Source organism: Electrona antarctica, assembly GCF_951216825.1.
Source record: "Electrona antarctica genome assembly, chromosome: 8".
NCBI classification, from domain to species: domain Eukaryota; kingdom Metazoa; phylum Chordata; class Actinopteri; order Myctophiformes; family Myctophidae; genus Electrona; species Electrona antarctica.
Genome location: NC_136789.1, coordinates 35,678,934 through 35,699,512, shown reverse-complemented (window position 1 = coordinate 35,699,512; position 20,579 = coordinate 35,678,934). Strand labels below are relative to the sequence as shown.

At 44.8% G+C, this 20,579-nt stretch overlaps 2 long non-coding RNA genes across 2 annotated transcripts in view; one reads left to right on the top strand and one right to left on the bottom strand.

The window, feature by feature from the left end:
• Positions 1-611: 611 nt before the first annotated feature.
• LOC306928453 lies at positions 612-19,486 on the top strand. The gene is made up of 3 exons (XR_013790693.1): positions 612-749; positions 6,787-6,916; positions 17,401-19,486. It is a non-coding gene; the product is annotated as an uncharacterized lncRNA (long non-coding RNA).
• LOC306928454 overlaps positions 9,838-20,579 on the bottom strand; it is a 109,582-nt gene continuing 98,840 nt past the window's right edge. Inside the window, exon 2 of the long non-coding RNA XR_013790694.1 lies at positions 9,838-10,523. This is a non-coding gene — a long non-coding RNA (uncharacterized lncRNA). The remainder of the gene's footprint in view (positions 10,524-20,579) is intronic.

Below are 20,579 nucleotides of genomic sequence, written 5' to 3'. Positions count from 1 at the left end.
GGGGCGAGGGGCTGGGCGGAGTAGCTGCCGGTTGCTCATTTCTGCGCTGACTTCACGTTCACAACAACAATACGATTCCGTTTATTTTTGTTTGTTGCGCATTTCCCCCATTACGGACGGGTCACGGGAAAAGTGACCTGACCTCCCATGAAAAAAATACACTGTGTAGGTGCATTTTGAGTTAGCGGAGCGCCCTCTACAGGTGCCGGAGCTGCCTCTACAGGTAGGGGAGCTCAGGTTGACACGTGCCGGAGCTCAATTGAGCTCACGTGACAGGTGCCGGAGCTCAAGTGACGCTTGCCGGAGCTGAGCTCCGCCAAGCTCCGGCTGAAATTAAGCACTGCGCGTGTGTGTGTGTGTGCGCGCGCGCGTGTGTGTGCATGTGTGCGTGTGCATGTGTCACTGTGTGCGTGCGCGCGTGCGTGTATTCAAACATTTGAACTATTATTGTCTGGTTTTGGTCTCACTTTGTGTTTATAAAGTGCATGCTCATTAAATTATGCTAGTCTTGATCCTCAACACAGGATTTGATAAATCCAGAGTCAAGTCCTGTTTAAAATAAAAAGAATTATCGGCTAATCTGTGATCTGCTTGTCGAGCCTAGTTTGATCATCGATTGCTCTCCCCTGCAGAGGAAGAGGAGTCTGATGCTAATGCTAACGCTCCCCAACAACAAAACCACCTCTGGTCTGCGGGGTTGTTTACGTTGCGTAACCATGGTGATTATGAATGTATATCTGCACTAAGCGGTGAGTCAAAGCTGTGTTTATTATTATTGTTGTCCGTTTGGTTGATAAGAGTGTTTTGTTTGTGTCAGAGCCATATACTAGAAGAGTTGGGACATTGAGGGAGCAGAAACCGAGCGCTGTTCTAATCCAGCCTGGGTGGAGAGGGACGAGCTGGAGTTGGAAATACAATGGGCCTCATGCGCCAACCGTTCTTAAGAAGTTCTTAAGAGGAAATTTGTTCTTAGACCCACTTAGGAAGTTTTTAAGAAGGTTTTGGGATCCCTCAATCTTTTCTTAGCTGTGATTTGTTCGTAGGTAAGAATAGAATCTACGCACACTGTGGAGCACTCTTAGGGTGCCTTTTTCGTTCTTAAGTGCAATCTGAAAACATAAAGGACAAACAGCGCCATCTGCATGATGCTCAAAGTTTGGTCTGAGGACCTCAAGGGGTCCTTGAGGAAGTTCCAGGCAGTCCACAGCAAAATATGGAACATTTACCACTTTAATCCCATTTTATACTTTGAAAATAGCCAATCTACAAGCTCACAAACGCGTCCCATTACTGCCCATTTTGAGCTTGTAGATCGGCTATTTTCGAAACATTTTGATAAATCTTCAAAACATTTCCCTAGCAGAAAATATTTTCATATGGGGGTCTGGAGAATGCATGTCAATTTGGGGGTCCTTGACATGAAAATGTTTGAGAACCACTGGTTTAGAGTACCCAACCCAAACAAACGCACCATACCCACCACATAACCCCCACCCCATGCACCCAACATCACCCCCCCCCCCCCCCCCCCCCCAAGTTGACTATTGTGAGATAAATAATGAAATACATTCATGATTATTGAAAATATTGAAATATTGACATTTTCTGTTCACTTCAGTACCTCCACAGTATTATTGATTTTTAATGTTTGGAGTCTGGTGTTCCACCATATTTTAGACTTTAGTTTAGGTATTCTTGATTTCACTCAACTTTATTTCTATGTGTGAAGTCCTGTGATTTCTGTGTGCTGCAATCACACACAGGTGTGACTGCAGGCAAGGCCATGGAGTCATGCAAAACTACACCCACCTGGGTGAACACAGGTAGGAAAGTGAATTCCCAATGCCTTATATGGGATTGGTGGGGCGGTTCCCTATGGTAATTAGGATGCTAATTAGGATATGTGGGGCGTCTACCTATGATAATTTGAATGAACTGGCACACCCCTTCAAGTTACGAGGATTTGGATTCATCATCATAAGAACATGCTTACGAACAATTCTGCCTACTTAAGAACGTTTCATGAATCTGACTGGACTTCTCTTAGGAATTCACTTAGGAAGAAATGTAAGAGGAAAAGATAGGAACTTATTGGCGCATGAGGCCCACTGTTTTCAACGACGGCGGTGCAAATAAGAGCTATTTTAGGCAACATGGCAACTGTTTTAAAAGTATTGCAAACTAAAGTCTCTGTAATGTTTATGTTGTAGCCTACTATTACTACAAAACAATCTAAAATAAAGGGATTTAAGTCGATCATTACAGCTGGGCTGTTGCCTGGACCTACATAGACTTGTATAATGTATAGAAGTCTATGTAGGAGAGCCTCCATTGGACTGAAGCCCCATGAAGTGACCAATAGAAGTCTATGTAGGAGAGCCTCCATTGGACTGAAGCCCCATGAAGTGACCAATAGAAGTCTATGTAGGAGAGCCTCCATTGGACTGAAGCCCCATGAAGTGACCAATAGAAGTCTATGTAGGAGAGCCTCCATTGGACTGAAGCCCCATGAAGTGACCAATAGAAGTCTATGTAGGAGAGCCTCCATTGGACTGAAGCCCCATGAAGTGACCAATAGAAGTCTATGTAGGAGAGCCTCCATTGGACTGAAGCCCCATGAAGTGACCAATAGAAGTCTATGTAGGAGAGCCTCCATTGGACTGAAGCCCCATGAAGTGACCAATAGAAGTCTATGTAGGAGAGCCTCCATTGGACTGAAGCCCCATGAAGTGACCAATAGAAGTCTATGTAGGAGAGCCTCCATTGGACTGAAGCCCCATGAAGTGACCAATAGAAGTCTATGTAGGAGAGCCTCCATTGGACTGAAGCCCCATGAAGTGACCAATAGAAGTCTATGTAGGAGAGCCTCCATTGGACTGAAGCCCCATGAAGTGACCAATAGAAGTCTATGTAGGAGAGCCTCCATTGGACTGAAGCCCCATGAAGTGACCAATAGAAGTCTATGTAGGAGAGCCTCCATTGGACTGAAGCCCCATGAAGTGACCAATAGAAGTCTATGTAGGAGAGCCTCCATTGGACTGAAGCCCCATGAAGTGACCAATAGAAGTCTATGTAGGAGAGCCTCCATTGGACTGAAGCCCCATGAAGTGACCAATAGAAGTCTATGTAGGAGAGCCTCCATTGGACTGAAGCCCCATGAAGTGACCAATAGAAGTCTATGTAGGAGAGCCTCCATTGGACTGAAGCCCCATGAAGTGACCAATAGAAGTCTATGTAGGAGAGCCTCCATTGGACTGAAGCCCCATGAAGTGACCAATAGAAGTCTATGTAGGAGAGCCTCCATTGGACTGAAGCCCCATGAAGTGACCAATAGAAGTCTATGTAGGAGAGCCTCCATTGGACTGAAGCCCCATGAAGTGACCAATAGAAGTCTATGTAGGAGAGCCTCCATTGGACTGAAGCCCCATGAAGTGACCAATAGAAGTCTATGTAGGAGAGCCTCCATTGGACTGAAGCCCCATGAAGTGACCAATAGAAGTCTATGTAGGAGAGCCTCCATTGGACTGAAGCCCCATGAAGTGACCAATAGAAGTCTATGTAGGAGAGCCTCCATTGGACTGAAGCCCCATGAAGTGACCAATAGAAGTCTATGTAGGAGAGCCTCCATTGGACTGAAGCCCCATGAAGTGACCAATAGAAGTCTATGTAGGAGAGCCTCCATTGGACTGAAGCCCCATGAAGTGACCAATAGAAGTCTATGTAGGAGAGCCTCCATTGGACTGAAGCCCCATGAAGTGACCAATAGAAGTCTATGTAGGAGAGCCTCCATTGGACTGAAGCCCCATGAAGTGACCAATAGAAGTCTATGTAGGAGAGCCTCCATTGGACTGAAGCCCCATGAAGTGACCAATAGAAGTCTATGTAGGAGAGCCTCCATTGGACTGAAGCCCCATGAAGTGACCAATAGAAGTCTATGTAGGAGAGCCTCCATTGGACTGAAGCCCCATGAAGTGACCAATAGAAGTCTATGTAGGAGAGCCTCCATTGGACTGAAGCCCCATGAATTGACCAATAGAAGTCTATGTAGGAGAGCCTCCATTGGACTGAAGCCCCATGAAGTGACCAATAGAAGTCTATGTAGGAGAGCCTCCATTGGACCGAAGCCCCATGAAGTGACCAATAGAAGTCTATGTAGGAGAGCCTCCATTGGACCGAAGCCCCATGAAGTGACCAATAGAAGTCTATGTAGGAGAGCCTCCATTGGACCGAAGCCCCATGAAGTGACCAATAGAAGTCTATGTAGGAGAGCCTCCATTGGACCGAAGCCCCATGAAGTGACCAATAGAAGTCTATGTAGGAGAGCCTCCATTGGACCGAAGCCCCATGAAGTGACCAATAGAAGTCTATGTAGGAGAGCCTCCATTGGACCGAAGCCCCATGAAGTGACCAATAGAAGTCTATGTAGGAGAGCCTCCATTGGACTGAAGCCCCATGAAGTGACCAATAGAAGTCTATGTAGGAGAGCCTCCATTGGACTGAAGCCCCATGAAGTGAACGCAGTTGTCGTAACTCTGTCTATATCTAAGGCTCTGGTTTGTGTGTTCTATTGCCGCTCTCAGTTAGCCACCGTTAGCATGCTAACGTCACAACGTGTTAGCCCTGATGACAGTCATGATGCAACTTCAGCCTGTTTTCTCCATTTACAACGTTAACGTCTACATAAGCGTTCACATACCAAACTGTTTCATGTCAAGGACCCCCACATTTACACTTATTTGCCCACGGACCCCCATTTGAAGAGATATGCCAGGGACCCCTGCCATAAGAGTATATTTTTACAGCTCTAGCAGTGATTCTCAACCAGTTTAATTTCAAGGACCCCCCATTTAATGGCATTTCTATCTCTGGGACCCTCAATTTATATTGTAAAATTAATGCTAATTCAATGCTGAGAGTGTACAAATGGAACCAAATGGACCGTAACGGGTCTATTTCGTTCCATGTGTACACTCTCGGAGTTACAGACCCATAAGGGTCCATTTGGTTCCAAACTATCATTTAGTTGGGGACCCCCTGGAACTCCCTCAAGGACCCCTGGGGGTCCCCAGACCCCCTGGAACTCCCTCAAGGACCCGAACTCCCTCAAGGACCCCTGGGGGTCCCCAGACCCCCTGGAACTCCCTCAAGGACCCCTGGGGGTCCCCAGACCCCATAACATTGTTATCGTAGCGATGTAAATATTTGTGTAAATGCTACTGTCTGTGAAGCTGCCAGAGAGAGAAAGGCAGCAATAAACGTATTGAAGTTCACCATTCTTTTTCATGTTGGTTTTTTATGGTTTGAAATGAAATGGTTGAGAATCACTGCTAGAGCTGTAACACAAACCTTCTCTTGTGGGGGTCCCTCCCTGGCATATCTCTTCTAATAGGGGGTCCCTCCCTGGCATATCTCTTCTAATGGGGGGTCCGCGGGCTAATGAGGGGTCCCTCCCTGGCATATCTCTTCTAATGGGGGGTCCGCGGGCTAATGAGGGGTCCCTCCCTGGCATATCTCTTCTAATGGGGGGTCCCTCCCTGGCATATCTCTTCTAATGGGGGGTCCCTCCCTGGCATATCTCTTCTAATGGGGGGTCCCTCCCTGGCATATCTCTTCTAATGGGGGGTCCCTCCCTGGCATATCTCTTCTAATGGGGGGTCCCTCCCTGGCATATCTCTTCTAATGGGGGGTCCGCGGGCTAATGAGGGGTCCCTCCCTGGCATATCTCTTCTAATGGGGGGTCCGCGGGCTAATGAGGGGTCCCTCCCTGGCATATCTCTTCTAATGGGGGGTCCGCGGGCTAATGAGGGGTCCCTCCCTGGCATATCTCTTCTAATGGGGGGTCCGCGGGCTAATGAGTGGTCCCTCCCTGGCATATCTCTTCTAATGGGGGGTCCGCGGGCTAATGAGTGGGGGTCCCTCCCTGGCATATCTCTTCTAATGGGGGGTCCGCGGGCTAATGAGTGGGGGTCCCTCCCTGGCATATCTCTTCTAATGGGGGGTCCGCGGGCTAATGAGGGGTCCCTCCCTGGCATATCTCTTCTAATGGGGGGTCCGCGGGCTAATGAGTGGGGGTCCCTCCCTGGCATATCTCTTCTAATGGGGGGTCCGCGGGCTCTTCTAATGGGGGGTCCGCGGGCTAATGAGGGTCAATTTGGGGGTCCTTGACATGAAAAGGTTTGGCAACCACTGTAAATGTATATTTTTTGAGGCACAGGCTTGTCTTTAGTTCCATGTTTGTTTTGTAAACGCCATTAAACGCCATTAAACGCCATTAAACGCCATGTGGTCCCTGTTCCATGCCTGGACATGAGAGCCATTGACAATGAAGGGAAAATGTACGTCATAATGTGCCTCATTACGTCATATTGTCTCTTTATTGTTAATGGCGTTTAATGTTTGTGTTGGCACCATTTGTTTTACATCATCATTACATCACCTGATCAACATGAGTTAGACTTTAATATATTAGCGCCCCTCACTTCACACAGGTGTGATTGTTCTCATTCATATGAGCAATGTGCAACTACATTTATTTTAATTACAATATGGCTAATTTGAATATTGTGTGTGTGTGTGTGTGTGTGTGTGTGTGTGTGTGTGTGTGTGTGTGTGTGTGTGTGTGTGTGTGTGTGTGTGTGTGTGTGTGTGTGTGTGTGTGTGTGTGTGTGTGTGTGTGTGTGTGTGTGTGTGTGTGTGTGTGTGTGTGTGTGTGTGTGTGTGTGTGTGTGTGTGTGTGTGTGTGTGTGTGTGTGTGTGTGTGTGTGTGTGTGTGTGTGAGTGAAGCAGATGTCTACCAGTGATGTCCGTCTATCCAGTCAGGACTCAGCCGCCCTGAGTCAGGACCTGAGCTCTGCTGCCCCCTGGAGGACTGCTGCCTGCATGACTCCCACCTACTGCCCTGACACTGAGACGGCCTGTGAGTCTCACACACACACACACACACACTGTTATGACCTTCTGTGTCTAGGGCAAGAGTCGCAACATACAAAAGACAAAGACACCAGCTTTTGTGGAAATAAGTGCATTTATTAAAATGATTATATTCACAGGGAATGAACTGGAGTTGTGACAAATCATGACAACAAACCAAAAAAATTGGACCGAACAAATAATTTGAAGAAAACCCCCCCTTTTTTTTCACAGTTCAACTGTCCTGTCAGAATCACCCTGGCTAGTAGACCTAATGTCCTGTCAGAATCACCCTGGCTAGTAGACCTAATGTCCTGTCAGAATCACCCTGGCTAGTAGACCTAATGTCCTGTCAGAATCACCCTGGCTAGTAGACCTAATGTCCTGTCAGAATCACCCTGGCTAGTAGACCTAATGTCCTGTCAGAATCACCCTGGCTAGTAGACCTAATGTCCTGTCAGAATCACCCTGGCTAGTAGACCTAATGTCCTGTCAGAATCACCCTGGCTAGTAGACCTAATGTCCTGTCAGAATCACCCTGGCTAGTAGACCTAATGTCCTGTCAGAATCACCCTGGCTAGTAGACCTAATGTCCTGTCAGAATCACCCTGGCTAGTAGACCTAATGTCCTGTCAGAATCACCCTGGCTAGTAGACCTAATGTCCTGTCAGAATCACCCTGGCTAGTAGACCTAATGTCCTGTCAGAATCACCCTGGCTAGTAGACCTAATGTCCTGTCAGAATCACCCTGGCTAGTAGACCTAATGTCCTGTCAGAATCAGTTGAGAAACCTATCCAATAATCCAATTTTGTCAAACCTCTGTCATTTAATTATTGGACTAATATGTGTTTACTTGCCAGCATCTCTCGGTGTTTGATGCAGTGAGTGACCTCACAGTCCTGTTTCAGTCTAGTTGTGAAGCCAGACAGGCAGCCAGTCGTCCTGTTTCAGTCTAGTTGTGAAGCCAGGCATCCTGTTTCAGTCTAGTTGTGAAGCCAGGCATCCTGTTTCAGTCTAGTTGTGAAGCCAGACATCCTGTTTCAGTCTAGTTGTGAAGCCAGACATCCTGTTTCAGTCTAGTTGTGAAGCCAGTCATCCTGTTTCAGTCTAGTTGTGAAGCCAGACATCCTGTTTCAGTCTAGTTGTGAAGCCAGTCATCCTGTTTCAGTCTAGTTGTGAAGCCAGACATCCTGTTTCAGTCTAGTTGTGAAGCCAGGCATCCTGTTTCAGTCTAGTTGTGAAGCCAGACATCCTGTTTCAGTCTAGTTGTGAAGCCAGACATCCTGTTTCAGTCTAGTTGTGAAGCCAGACATCCTGTTTCAGTCTAGTTGTGAAGCCAGACATCCTGTTTCAGTCTAGTTGTGAAGCCAGACATCCTGTTTCAGTCTAGTTGTGAAGCCAGGCAGGTGGCCAGTCATCCTGTTTCAGTCTAGTTGTGAAGCCAGGCATCCTGTTTCAGTCTAGTTGTGAAGCCAGACAGGTGGCCAGTCATCCTGTTTCAGTCTAGTTGTGAAGCCAGACAGGTGGCCAGTCATCCTGTTTCAGTCTAGTTGTGAAGCCAGACAGGTGGCCAGTCATCCTGTTTCAGTCTAGTTGTGAAGCCAGGCATCCTGTTTCAGTCTAGTTGTGAAGCCAGACAGGTGGCCAGTCGTCCTGTTTCAGTCTAGTTGTGAAGCCAGGCATCCTGTTTCAGTCTAGTTGTGAAGCCAGGCATCCTGTTTCAGTCTAGTTGTGAAGCCAGACAGGTGGCCAGTCATCCTGTTTCAGTCTAGTTGTGAAGCCAGACAGGTGGCCAGTCATCCTGTTTCAGTCTAGTTGTGAAGCCAGACAGGTGGTCAGTCATCCTGTTTCAGTCTAGTTGTAAAGCCAGACATCCTGTTTCAGTCTAGTTGTGAAGCCAGTCATCCTGTTTCAGTCTAGTTGTGAAGCCAGACAGGTGGTCAGTCATCCTGTTTCAGTCTAGTTGTGAAGCCAGACATCATCGCCGCAGCACCATCTGTGCACACTCCAACACAGAAAGCCGGATCCAGGGGCACGGTGGCACAGTTGGTAGTGCTGTCGCCTCACAGCTAGAAGGTCCTGGGTTCGATTCCCGCTCGGGACGCTGTGGGCGCTGGCGGCGTGTTTCCTCCTCCGCGTCATCAGTGCCCATACCCGAGGCGGGGTTGGCGAAAGGGCCTTTCTGTGTGGAGTTTGCATGTTCTCCCCGTGTCCCCTAGGGTAGGTACCCTCACATGTTCTCCCCGTGTCCCCTAGGGTAGGTACCCTCGCATGTTCTCCCCGTGTCCCCTAGGGTAGGTACCCTCACATGTTCTCCCCGTGTCCCCTAGGGTAGGTACCCTCACAAAAAACATGCAGTAATCCTGGTCTCTAAACTGCCTCCCCCTGGCCAGCCGGGGCACCTGATGGAGGGGAAAGGAACTAGTTGGAATAACGTGTTCCTTCCACGCGCTACGTCAAACCAGGGAAACTCCCCCCTGTCAGGTGTAAAGGAGCGACTTGGACACTCAGGCATGAAGGAGGCATGAGTTCAAGTCCATGTCCCCCATATATGGGGACTAGGTTGGCGGAGGGTGTGGTGTGTAGAGCCCAGGATCACATTAGATAATTGACACAGGGGTGAAAAATGGGTTACAAAATTGTGGGATAAAAATGTAAAAGAAAGCCCAATCCAGTTTACCAGAAGCATATTCATCCAAGGCTTTGAAGGTTTCTTCTCCAGTCGTTGTTGTTGCGAGTGACAAAACACACACAGTACATCCTCTTTGCATATCCTCTTCATAAATATAACGGTCATAAGGTAGTAATATTGCCTTATTTTCCACGTCAGTCAGATATTGGCACCCTTGCACATAAAGAACAAACAACTCAACTGTCTGTTGAAATTGGCAAAAGTATTTAGTACCCAACATTCTTTATTGAACTAATAATCAGAACTTAATGTTTCATTTTAAATAATAGATTACACAGAAATTGCTGTGACAAAATTATTGACACCTTAAATTCAATATTTGGTAGCACAGCCTTTGGAGAAAATAACTGCTGTCAAACGCTTCCTATAGGTTTCAATGACATGCCTACATCTCTCTACTGGCACTTTGGCCCACTCTGCTTTTGGTTTCAACTAGATGCCTACATCTCTCTACTGGCACTTTGGCCCACTCTGCTTTTGGTTTCAACTAGATGCCTACATCTCTCTACTGGCACTTTGGCCCACTCTGCTTTTGGTTTCAACTAGATGCCTACATCTCTCTACTGGCACTTTGGCCCACTCTGCTTTTGGTTTCAACTAGATGCCTACATCTCTCTACTGGCACTTTGGCCCACTCTGCTTTTGGTTTCAACTAGATGCCTACATCTCTCTACTGGCACTTTGGCCCACTCTGCTTTTGCAAACTGCTCCAGTTGACCCAGATTAGAAGGCTGCCTCCTTCCAACTGCCATTTTCAGATCCCTCCACAGTGTTCAATGGGATTGAGATCTGGACTCATTACCGGCACACTTATAGAACAGTCCAGCGCTTTCTGTTGAACCATTCCTGGGTGCTTCTTGATGTGTGTTTTGGGTCGTTGTCCTGCTGGAAGACCCACGACATTCGACGTGTTGAGTCTTACTTTTGTCCACCACCGTACCATGGAGATGCACAAATCCTTTCAAATAACTGTGTCTCAACATCCAGCCATGTCATCAATTCTCCTTTTTACTGCGTTATCAGAGAGAGGAATGTGTCATTTATCGACAAATGTCCTGTGTTGATGGCAGTATCAAGGTCTCTCCAATGTCGAAAGGCTTCTTTAATTCTAGCAATTCTATTTGCCACCAAATACGAGCATTTCAAATCAGCTACATAGACTGAACCGTTTTTGTCTATCGTTGTCTGCTGCTGTTTTTTGCCCTCGTTTCTTTCTCTCATAGTTCTGGATGATGTGTTTCTAGGTGCCGACGTAAGTGAGCTGGCTTCATGCCCGAATTAGCCAAGGTAGTCCCACATAGCACACCTAATGCGTTTGGTGCTTCTTCGCCACCTGTTGCGGTAAAGCCGTATTGCAAATATGAGCGGTGTTATTTTCGATTGAAGGTGGTTCCTTAAGGCTCATTCATAGTCTGGATTTTCGGTGGTGAGGTGACCACCGCTCCGGCGGTGAGGTGACCACCGCTCCGGCGGTGAGGTGACCACCGCTCCGGTGGTGAGGTGACCACCGCTCCGGTGGTGAGGTGACCACCGGAGCTGAAATAACGTGGAGTCATGTTGTAGTTCGGTGGTCACCTCACCACCGAAAATCCAGACTATGAATGAGCCTTTAGCGGTAGCTTCCCGTTCGCCTTCATCATGTGGCCTTTGGTCTCCCTTGGTGGCCCCACTGAAAAAAGTTTGCTAAAGTTGACTGCTTTTTCATATTTTCGCTACTTTCTGCCTGTCTGCCTGCATCATGAAAATGCAATGCGGGCAGTCGCCCTTAAGTGACGTTACGGTGCAACTGGGTCTGGGAGAACAGATCTACAAGGTAAAATGCGCCCCCTGATGCAATGCATTGTGAGCTTGCAGAGCTGTCCTTTGTATGGAGACATTATACTTCGGTGTGTGTGGACCTCGCACACAGAAAATAATGGACCTACAAGCACTTTGTTGATCAAATATATTCTCATTATGATTATGTTAACGCTATTGCGTTGCTGACTGCTGGTTTGGAATGAAAAAATGATTGGGGATTTAAATTAACTATTGGGGGGGGGGGGGGGGAATTGAAACTGGCCCCCGTAAAATCTGAATCCCCCCCCCACCCCTGTTCCCCCCTCACTGTATTGGTTTCTTTTCCCTTTTTACTTCCTATGATGATTTCCTGTTGACTATATAGTTGTGTATAGTTAGTAAGACTATATAGTGAATGATATGGTCCAACAATTTCATTTCAAAGTAGAATCTGCCCTTAATATAGTGGCTCCGTTAAAAACCAAAAAGAAATGCAACTCCAAAATAACACCTTGGATAAATGAGCATACACGCTCACTTAAGACACACTGTCGCAGAACAGAGCGTGTCTGGAGAAAAAATAAAAACACGATCAATCTAGAGACTCTTAAGATCTCAACAGCTACCTACAACAGAGCTTTGCGCTTGGCTAGGCAGGCATATTTCTCGGCCATCATTGTTAAGAACAAGAAAAATGCAAAAGTACTATTTTCCACTATTGAACGTGTACTTAACCCTCCCAAGTCTTACAAGCAATCATTTCCCGCCTCTACTGCTAAGTGCAACGAGTTTGCATCCTTTTTTAATGCCAAAATCATTAACATTCGAGCTGGCATCATAAATGTAGCTGCTGCAAACACAGCAAATGGTGCCTCGCTTGTTCGCCCTAGGGGAAGCCTGGCGTCTTTCCATACAGTCGAGGAAGAGGAACTCCGCAAAACCATAATGCAGATGTCCTCATCCACATGTTCACTGGACGGTATTCCCACCCCCTTCCTCAAAGAGGTGCTAGAGTGTGTACTTGGAGAAATCCTGCAAATTGTAAACAGCTCCTTACAATCAGGCATCTTTCCTGACTCACTGAAGACGGCTGTAGTTAAGCCACTACTTAAGAAAAATAACCTTGATCCCTCTGTGTTGGGAAATTACAGACCAATTTCCAATCTCCCTTTTCTGGGCAAGGTAATAGAAAAAAATCATCTTTCTCCAACTAGACATTTTTCTGCAGAACAATAATATACATAATACATTTCAATCCGGTTTCAGAAAAGGGCACAGCACTGAAACGGCACTTGTAAAAGTAATCAATGATCTCAGGGTATCCGCCGACAAGAAACATGTGTCCGTTCTACTACTACGTTCTACTGCTCTAATGAGCAAAAAGAATTGATAAAAAATAAACTCGGTAACCTAAATGTAGGAAGTAAGTCGACAGTAAAGAACCTAGGGGTTATTATCGATTCAGATCTGAATTTTAATGCGCATATTAATCAAGCTACCAAGACAGCTTTCTTTCATCTTCGAAACATCGCACGTATAAGAGCATATTTATCTTTAGATGATGCTAAAACATTGGTCCATGCTTTTGTTTTTTCGCGTCTCGATTACTGTAATTCCCTCCTCTCGGGCCTGCCAAAGAAGTCAACAGACAGAATCCAACTTGTTCAAAATGCGGCTGCTAGGGTTTTAACCAAAACTAAGATGAGAGATCATATTACTCCAGTTTTACACTCACTACATTGGCTCCCGGTGTTTTTTAGGATTGATTTTAAAATTATTTTACTTGTTTATAAATCCCTAAACGGTCTTGCACCCTCATACCTCCGCGAATGCCTACCCAGATACGTTCCTAACCGCCCCCTCAGGTCCTCCACTGCTGGCCTGCTTGAAGTGCCTGAAAGAATGTCTACAAAAAAGTATGGTGAGGCAGCCTTCTGCTTCTATGGGCCTACAGCCTGGAATCGACTTCCATTTCAACTTAGACACGCACCCTCTGTAGACATTTTTAAAGCTCAACTCAAGACTCACCTTTTTACTCTTGCTTTTAATTGAGTTTTAGTTTTAGTTTTAGTTGAGTTCTCTATTCTGACCTTTTGCGGTGTGCTTTGTTTCTCGTCCATCTATGTTTTTATGCTTTTTTTGTTGTTTGCTCTTTACCATTGTTTCATCCGTCTAACTGCTTGCCTGTGTTTTATTGCTATATGTACTGCCCTGTGAAGCACTTTGAGTTGCATTTATGTATGAAAGGTGCTATACAAATAAAGTTTATTATAGTTGTGTATCGTTAGTAAGTTGTGCTTTATGGTGTCGTCCACTCACTGTTAACAGTTTTTGTATTGAGTTGTACTTGAAATGTAGGCTACTGTAATTCTGCAAACTGTTAATAAATCAATCAATCAATCAATCAATGGAATTTAATGTTTGTGTTGGGGTAAATATTACGTAAATTATCCCGTCATTGTCAATGGCGTTTTTAAAACAAACATTGAACTAAACACAAACATTAAACCTGTATATAGGCCCCTCAAACAAAGACTGGGCGATCTCCTCCCAGCTGTTCAGGAGTTCGTTTTTGTTCTTGTGGTCAGGGCTTTACAGTCTTAGAGCTGAATATTGTTCTTGTGGTCAGGGCTTTACAGTCTTAGAGCTGAATATTGTTCTTGTGGTCAGGGCTTTACAGTCTTAGAGCTGAATATTGTTCTTGTGGTCAGGGCTTTACAGTCTTAGAGCTGAATATTGTTCTTGTGGTCAGGGCTTTACAGTCTTAGAGCTGAATATTGTTCTTGTGGTCAGGGCTTTACAGTCTTAGAGCTGAATATTGTTCTTGTGGTCAGGGCTTTACAGTCTTAGAGCTGAATATTGTTCTTGTGGTCAGGGCTTTACAGTCTTAGAGCTGAATATTGTTCTTGTGGTCAGGGCTTTACAGTCTTAGAGCTGAATATTGATGTCCAAGGACTCGTTTGCAAAGCTGTTCTTAGCATGTCGTTGTCATGTTAGCAGCCGTACAGTGTTAATGTGAACAATTTCACTTCCACCTACTATTTCTTTCCTGGGGAAAGAGTAGCTGCAAGTTGCAACTCTAGATTTTTTTTACAATAGGGTGAATCTAGCCCATTTTGGGCGGGAACCCCTTTTGGTGTTTGGTGCATTATGTTATGCTTTAGCTATTGAAAAATAGCAGATCTACAAGCTCATAGTGGTGGCGCGCTATGAGCTTGTAGGTCTGCTATTTTTGAAAAATCCAAGAACCACTGACATAGAAACATAGCTTTTTCAGAAAACTGTCAGGATGTAGAAGACATTTTTAGAATCTGATCTCAGGTCAAAATGGGCTAGAGTTGCAATACCCTCCATTGACTCCCCACTCATCCAAATTGCTTTTGCGATCTGCTTGTATTAAACAATGTTAAACTCACCAACATTGCAGCTGTAGGGAAAGCTTGAATTGTCCTCTTTCAGTCTGCAAAGCGTTCCACCATAGACATGTTATGAGCTACTTTCTGTCAAACAATTCTGTGCAGGTGATTCTTTTTGTGTTGGAGTTTGGAAGCGCTCGATTTTATTAACTGGTCGCGCTGCTGCCTCCTGCATTATGTGCAAATTTGAAACGGGTGGTACGCAGGGCCGGTCAGTGACTTCGACGAGTGCTTCTAAACTCCAACACTTGCACAGAATTTCTTGACAGACAAGTAGCTCATAACATGTCTACGGTGGATTTTATGAAACACACGCTTTGCAGATTGAAAGAGGATGATTGATGAAATAAGCCATAATACAATGAATAGATTGATTGTTTAGACAATCGGCCGATTCCTCGATTATGAAAATAATCGTTAGTTGCAGTGTTTAGAGACTAAATGGGTTAATTTTATATTTGCAATTTGGCATCTTAATTGTTACTGTCAAAATATTATTTATCAAATCTATATTTGAATGTGGAGTAATGGTTGATGACCTTAGTCGGTACAGTTGATAGTGGAGTAATGGTTGACGACCTTAGTCGGTACAGTTGATAGTGGAGTAATGGTTGATGACCTTAGTCGGTACAGTTGAATGTGGAGTAATGGTTGATGACCTTAGTCGGTACAGTTGAATGTGGAGTAATGGTTGATGACCTTAGTCGGTACAGTTGATAGTGGAGTAATGGTTGACGACCTTAGTCGGTACAGTTGATAGTGGAGTAATGGTTGACGACCTTAGTCGGTACAGTTGAATGTGGAGTAATGGTTGATGACCTTAGTCGGTACAGTTGAATGTGGAGTAATGGTTGATGACCTTAGTCGGTACAGTTGATAGTGGAGTAATGGTTGATGACCTTAGTCGGTACAGTTGAATGTGGAGTAATGGTTGATGACCTTAGTCGGTACAGTTGAATGTGGAGTAATGGTTGACGACCTTAGTCGGTACAGTTGATAGTGGAGTAATGGTTGACGACCTTAGTCGGTACAGTTGATAGTGGAGTAATGGTTGATGACCTTAGTCGGTACAGTTGAATGTGGAGTAATGGTTGATGACCTTAGTCGGTACAGTTGATAGTGGAGTAATGGTTGATGACCTTAGTCGGTACAGTTGATAGTAGAGTAATGGTTGATGACCTTAGTCGGTACAGTTGATAGTAGAGTAATGGTTGATGACCTTAGTCGGTACAGTTGATAGTAGAGTAATGGTTGATGACCTTAGTCGGTACAGTTGATAGTAGAGTAATGGTTGATGACCTTAGTCGGTACAGTTGATAGTGGAGTAATGGTTGATGACCTTAGTCGGTACAGTTGAATGTGGAGTAATGGTTGATGACCTTAGTCGGTACAGTTGATAGTGGAGTAATGGTTGATGACCTTAGTCGGTACAGTTGAATGTGGAGTAATGGTTGATGACCTTAGTCGGTACAGTTGAATGTGGAGTAATGGTTGATGACCTTAGTCGGTACAGTTGATAGTGGAGTAATGGTTGATGACCTTAGTCGGTACAGTTGAATGTGGAGTAATGGTTGATGACCTTAGTCGGTACAGTTGCATATTTATCGTTGCGGTGGACAAAACTGTTACTTTTCAGGAAATGGATCCAATGTAGTTATTATTTAATCACAAGCTCCTGTTAACACTCCCATCGCCCAGGATGAAGTTCTTTGTCCTTTCTATTAGTAACGGCCGACGCCCAGGACGAAGTATTGTCCAAAAGACGAAGTTTATTGATATGAGAACGGATCGCATGGCTCCACAGCCTGGGAGCGCCTGTTGGGCAATCCTCGGTGTTGTGCAAGAGTGAGACATCATCGAAAAACTCCCTCCCCTGTTTAGCTGATGAAAACGAAAATCTTAAAACGTTAACTCGCGATCTAAATCATCCCGTCTAATTATGAAAAAAGATCCTGTGTTAGACGGCGGTCCAGTCGCTAGTCGCGATACATTTATTCTTGTCTCCCGTTGTTGTCGATCGACTCTAGAGTGGTGTGGCTATTGTTAGCTGCTACACACACATCAACAACAACTTCCGGTCCGTCCGGAAAAGGGGTCCGTGTTTATAAATCGACTGGGCGCTATAATGTAATGGATTAAATAACCCTGAGCGATTAAAGTGTTAATAGTTTTCATTGGTTAATTATTTATAAAACCCAAAGACAAATCTCACCACGTTCTTTTATTTATTTATTTTCTTTTTGTGAGTCACTGTTGTAGGACAGAGTGTGAGTCACTGTTGTAGGACAGAGTGTGAGTCACTGTTGTAGGACAGAGTGTGAGTCATTGTTGTAGGACAGAGTGTGAGTCACTGTTGTAGGACAAAGTGTGGCAATGATTTACAAACAAATGGTGAATTGCAGAGATGAGAGGTTCCTGCCAGACATTTTTGTAAATGTGTCATAGTATGACACATTTACAAAAATGTAAATGTAAACTTAATGTAAATCACTCTGGATTAAGTCAAATGCATTTTTTAATCATTACAAAACAAACTAATTAGAAGAATGAATATACATTGATTTGTTCTCTTCTTACAGTACATACATCCTCTCTCCTTGTAGATCTGACACTCCTTCCAGTGTGTCCAGAGGAGGTTTCCCCTGAACAGGAGGAGAGGAGTCCCAGTCTGGTCCAGGTGACACTAGAACCTCCACAGATTAAAGATGAACAGGAGGAGAGGAGTCCCAGTCTGGTCCAGGTGACACTAGAACCTCCGCAGATCAAAGAGGAAGAACAGCAGGAGGAGTTACTTCAAAGACCAGAGGAGGCTGCAGGGTCATCGTTGACATTACTAGCAGTGAAAAGTGAAGATGATAATGATGAAAACCGAGAGACAGAGCCTGTAGCCGGCATCTCAACTGAACACATGAAAACACAAGCTGACGTAGAGCACTGTGGGACATCACAGCCAACTGGTGATGAGCAGCTCCTCTCGTCACACTGTTCTGAATCTGACATTACTGAGGACAGTGATGACTGGCATTCACACTGTTCTGAATCTGATACTGAAGACAGTGATGAGCGGGAAGGACAAAAATTGCCTTTGAGCAACAGGTTCAAAGAGAAATCAAAATTGTTAAAACAAAAGCCATCGATGACGAGTCAAAAAAGTAAGAAAGGCTTCCGTTGTATAGAGTGTGGAAAGATCTTTGGTTCCAATGGTGATCTGAAAAAACACATGAGGATCCATACAGGTGAAAGACCCTTTGCTTGCACAGTATGTCGTCAAAGCTTTACTCAAGTTGGCAATCTGAAAAAACACATGAGGATTCATTCTGGTGAAAAAACAAGCACGAAAGGCTTCGGTTGTATAGAGTGCGGAAAGGTCTGTGGTTCCAATGCTTATCTGAAAATACACATGAGGATTCATACTGGTGAAAAGCCCTTTGCTTGCACAGTATGTGGAAAAAACTTTGCCGCACATGGAGACCTGAAGAAACACATGAGGATTCATACAGGTAAAAAGCCCTTTGCTTGCACGGTATGTTATCGAAGCTTTTACCAAGCTTCCGTTGTGAAACTACACATGAGGATTCATACTGGTGAAAAGCCCTTTTCTTGCACAGTATGTAGTCATACCTGTAACCAACCTGGAGCTCTGAAATCACACATGAGGATACATACTGGTGAAAAGCCCTTTGCTTGCACAGTATGTAGCCAAATCTTTACCACTAGTAGTCAAATGAACAGCCACATAAGAATTCATCATGAAGGCGAAAAGCTGTTTGCTTGCACAGTCTGTATTCAAAGCTTTATGCGAGCTAAGACTCTGAAAGCACACATGCGGACCGTTCATCAAGGTGAAAGGCTCTTTGCTTGCACAGTATGCAGAAAAAGATTTACTACAAGTGGTGTTCTGAAGAAACACACCATGGAGATTCATACAGGCGAAAAGCCCTTTGCTTGCACAGTTTGTAGTCAAAGGTTTAATCGAGCCCCCACTCTGAAAACACACATGATGATTCATACAGGTGAAAGACCCTTTGCTTGCACAGTATGTAGCAAAAGCTTTCGAACTAAGGGAAAAGTAAAGGAACACATGAAGACGGTTCATACAGATGAAAGGCCCTTTGCTTGCACAGTTTGTAGTCAAAGCTTTAAACGTTCTGGCACTCTGAAAAAACACATGGGGAGGATTCATACTGAAAAGCGCTTTGCTTGCAAAGTATGTAGCAAAAGATTTATATCTAGGGCGAAAATGAAGAAACACGTGATGATTCATAAGCGTGTTGTTTGCAGAGTTTGTAGACAACGCTTTAACCATGCTGGAGGTTTGAGAAGACACATGGTGACTCATACAGGTGAAAAGCTTTTTGCTTGCACAGTTTGTGGTCAAACCTTCAAACGTAGTGATACTCTGCAACAACACATGGTGACTCATACAGATGAAAAGCCCTTTGCTTGCACAGTTTGTAGTCAAAGCTTTAGTCGAGTGTGCACTCTGAAACAACACATGGTGATTCATACAGGAGAAAAGCCCTTTGCTTGCACAGTTTGTTGTAAAAGTTATGCCCGAGCTGCCACTCTGAAAACTCACAATTGTAATACAAGTCTGAAAAAACACATGATTCATACTGGTGAAAAACACATGATTCATACTGGTGAAAAACACATGATTCATACTGGTGAAAGTCCCTTTGCTTGCACAGTTTGTAGTCAAAGCTTTGGCCGGGTTGCCACTCTGAAGCAACATATGATGATTCATACAGGTGAAAAGCCCTTTGCTTGCACAGTTTGTAGTCAAACCTTTGAACAAGCTGCAACTCTGAAAAACCACATGTGGATTCATGCAGACAAAAAGCTGTTTGCATGTACAGTACCTTTAAACAAGCTGCAACTCTGAAAAATTTCATGTGGATTCATGCAGATAAAAATCTGTTTGCATGTACAGTTTGTAACAGGACGCTAGGGGGACACGGTATGTATTTTGTCTCCAATGTGCACCAGAATGCTGATAGGCCTACTGCTGTCTTCCTTCATCTCAGTAGCTTCCAGCAAGTGGCCTTTAAATAAAAAAGAAGCATAATTAATTCACAATCATGATTGTTCAAAATGCTGACATAGCTGTACTGTACTTAAGTTTAATTCCTGTAATCTGTATCACATGGTCTTTTATTTTTGGAATCAAATCTCAATAGTTTTCTATTTCCCCTTGCCTTTATTTTTTTATTTTCTATGCTCATGTGTATAGGTGTTTGCAGTGTGTTTTTTTATTATTTTTTTGGGGGGTGTGGGGGATATCGGAGTGAATTTCGGAGGACATAAACCAAATTGTGAGTGAAATGCTCAGTTTGCTTGAAGCTACGAAGTAGACAACACCAGGGGAGTGTTGCAGGGCCTTTAGGAACACCAGGGGAGTGTTGCAGGGCCTTTAGGAACACCAGGGGAGTGTTGCAGGGCCTTTAGGAACACCAGGGGAGTGTTGCAGGGCCTTTAGGAACACCAGGGGAGTGTTGCAGCGCCTTTAGGAACACCAGGGGAGTGTTGCAGGGCCTTTAGGAACACCAGGGGAGTGTTGCAGCGCCTTTAGGAACACCAGGGGAGTGTTGCATGGCCTTTAGGGACACCAGGGGAATGTTGCAGCGCCTTTAGGAACACCAGGGGAGTGTTGCAGCGCCTTTAGGAACACCAGGGGAGTGTTGCAGGGCCTTTAGGAACACCAGGGGAGTGTTGCAGGGCCTTTAGGAAAGAGGCAATGCCTGTTAACAGTATCTTGAGTTCTTTTTTAGTTTTGTTCTTC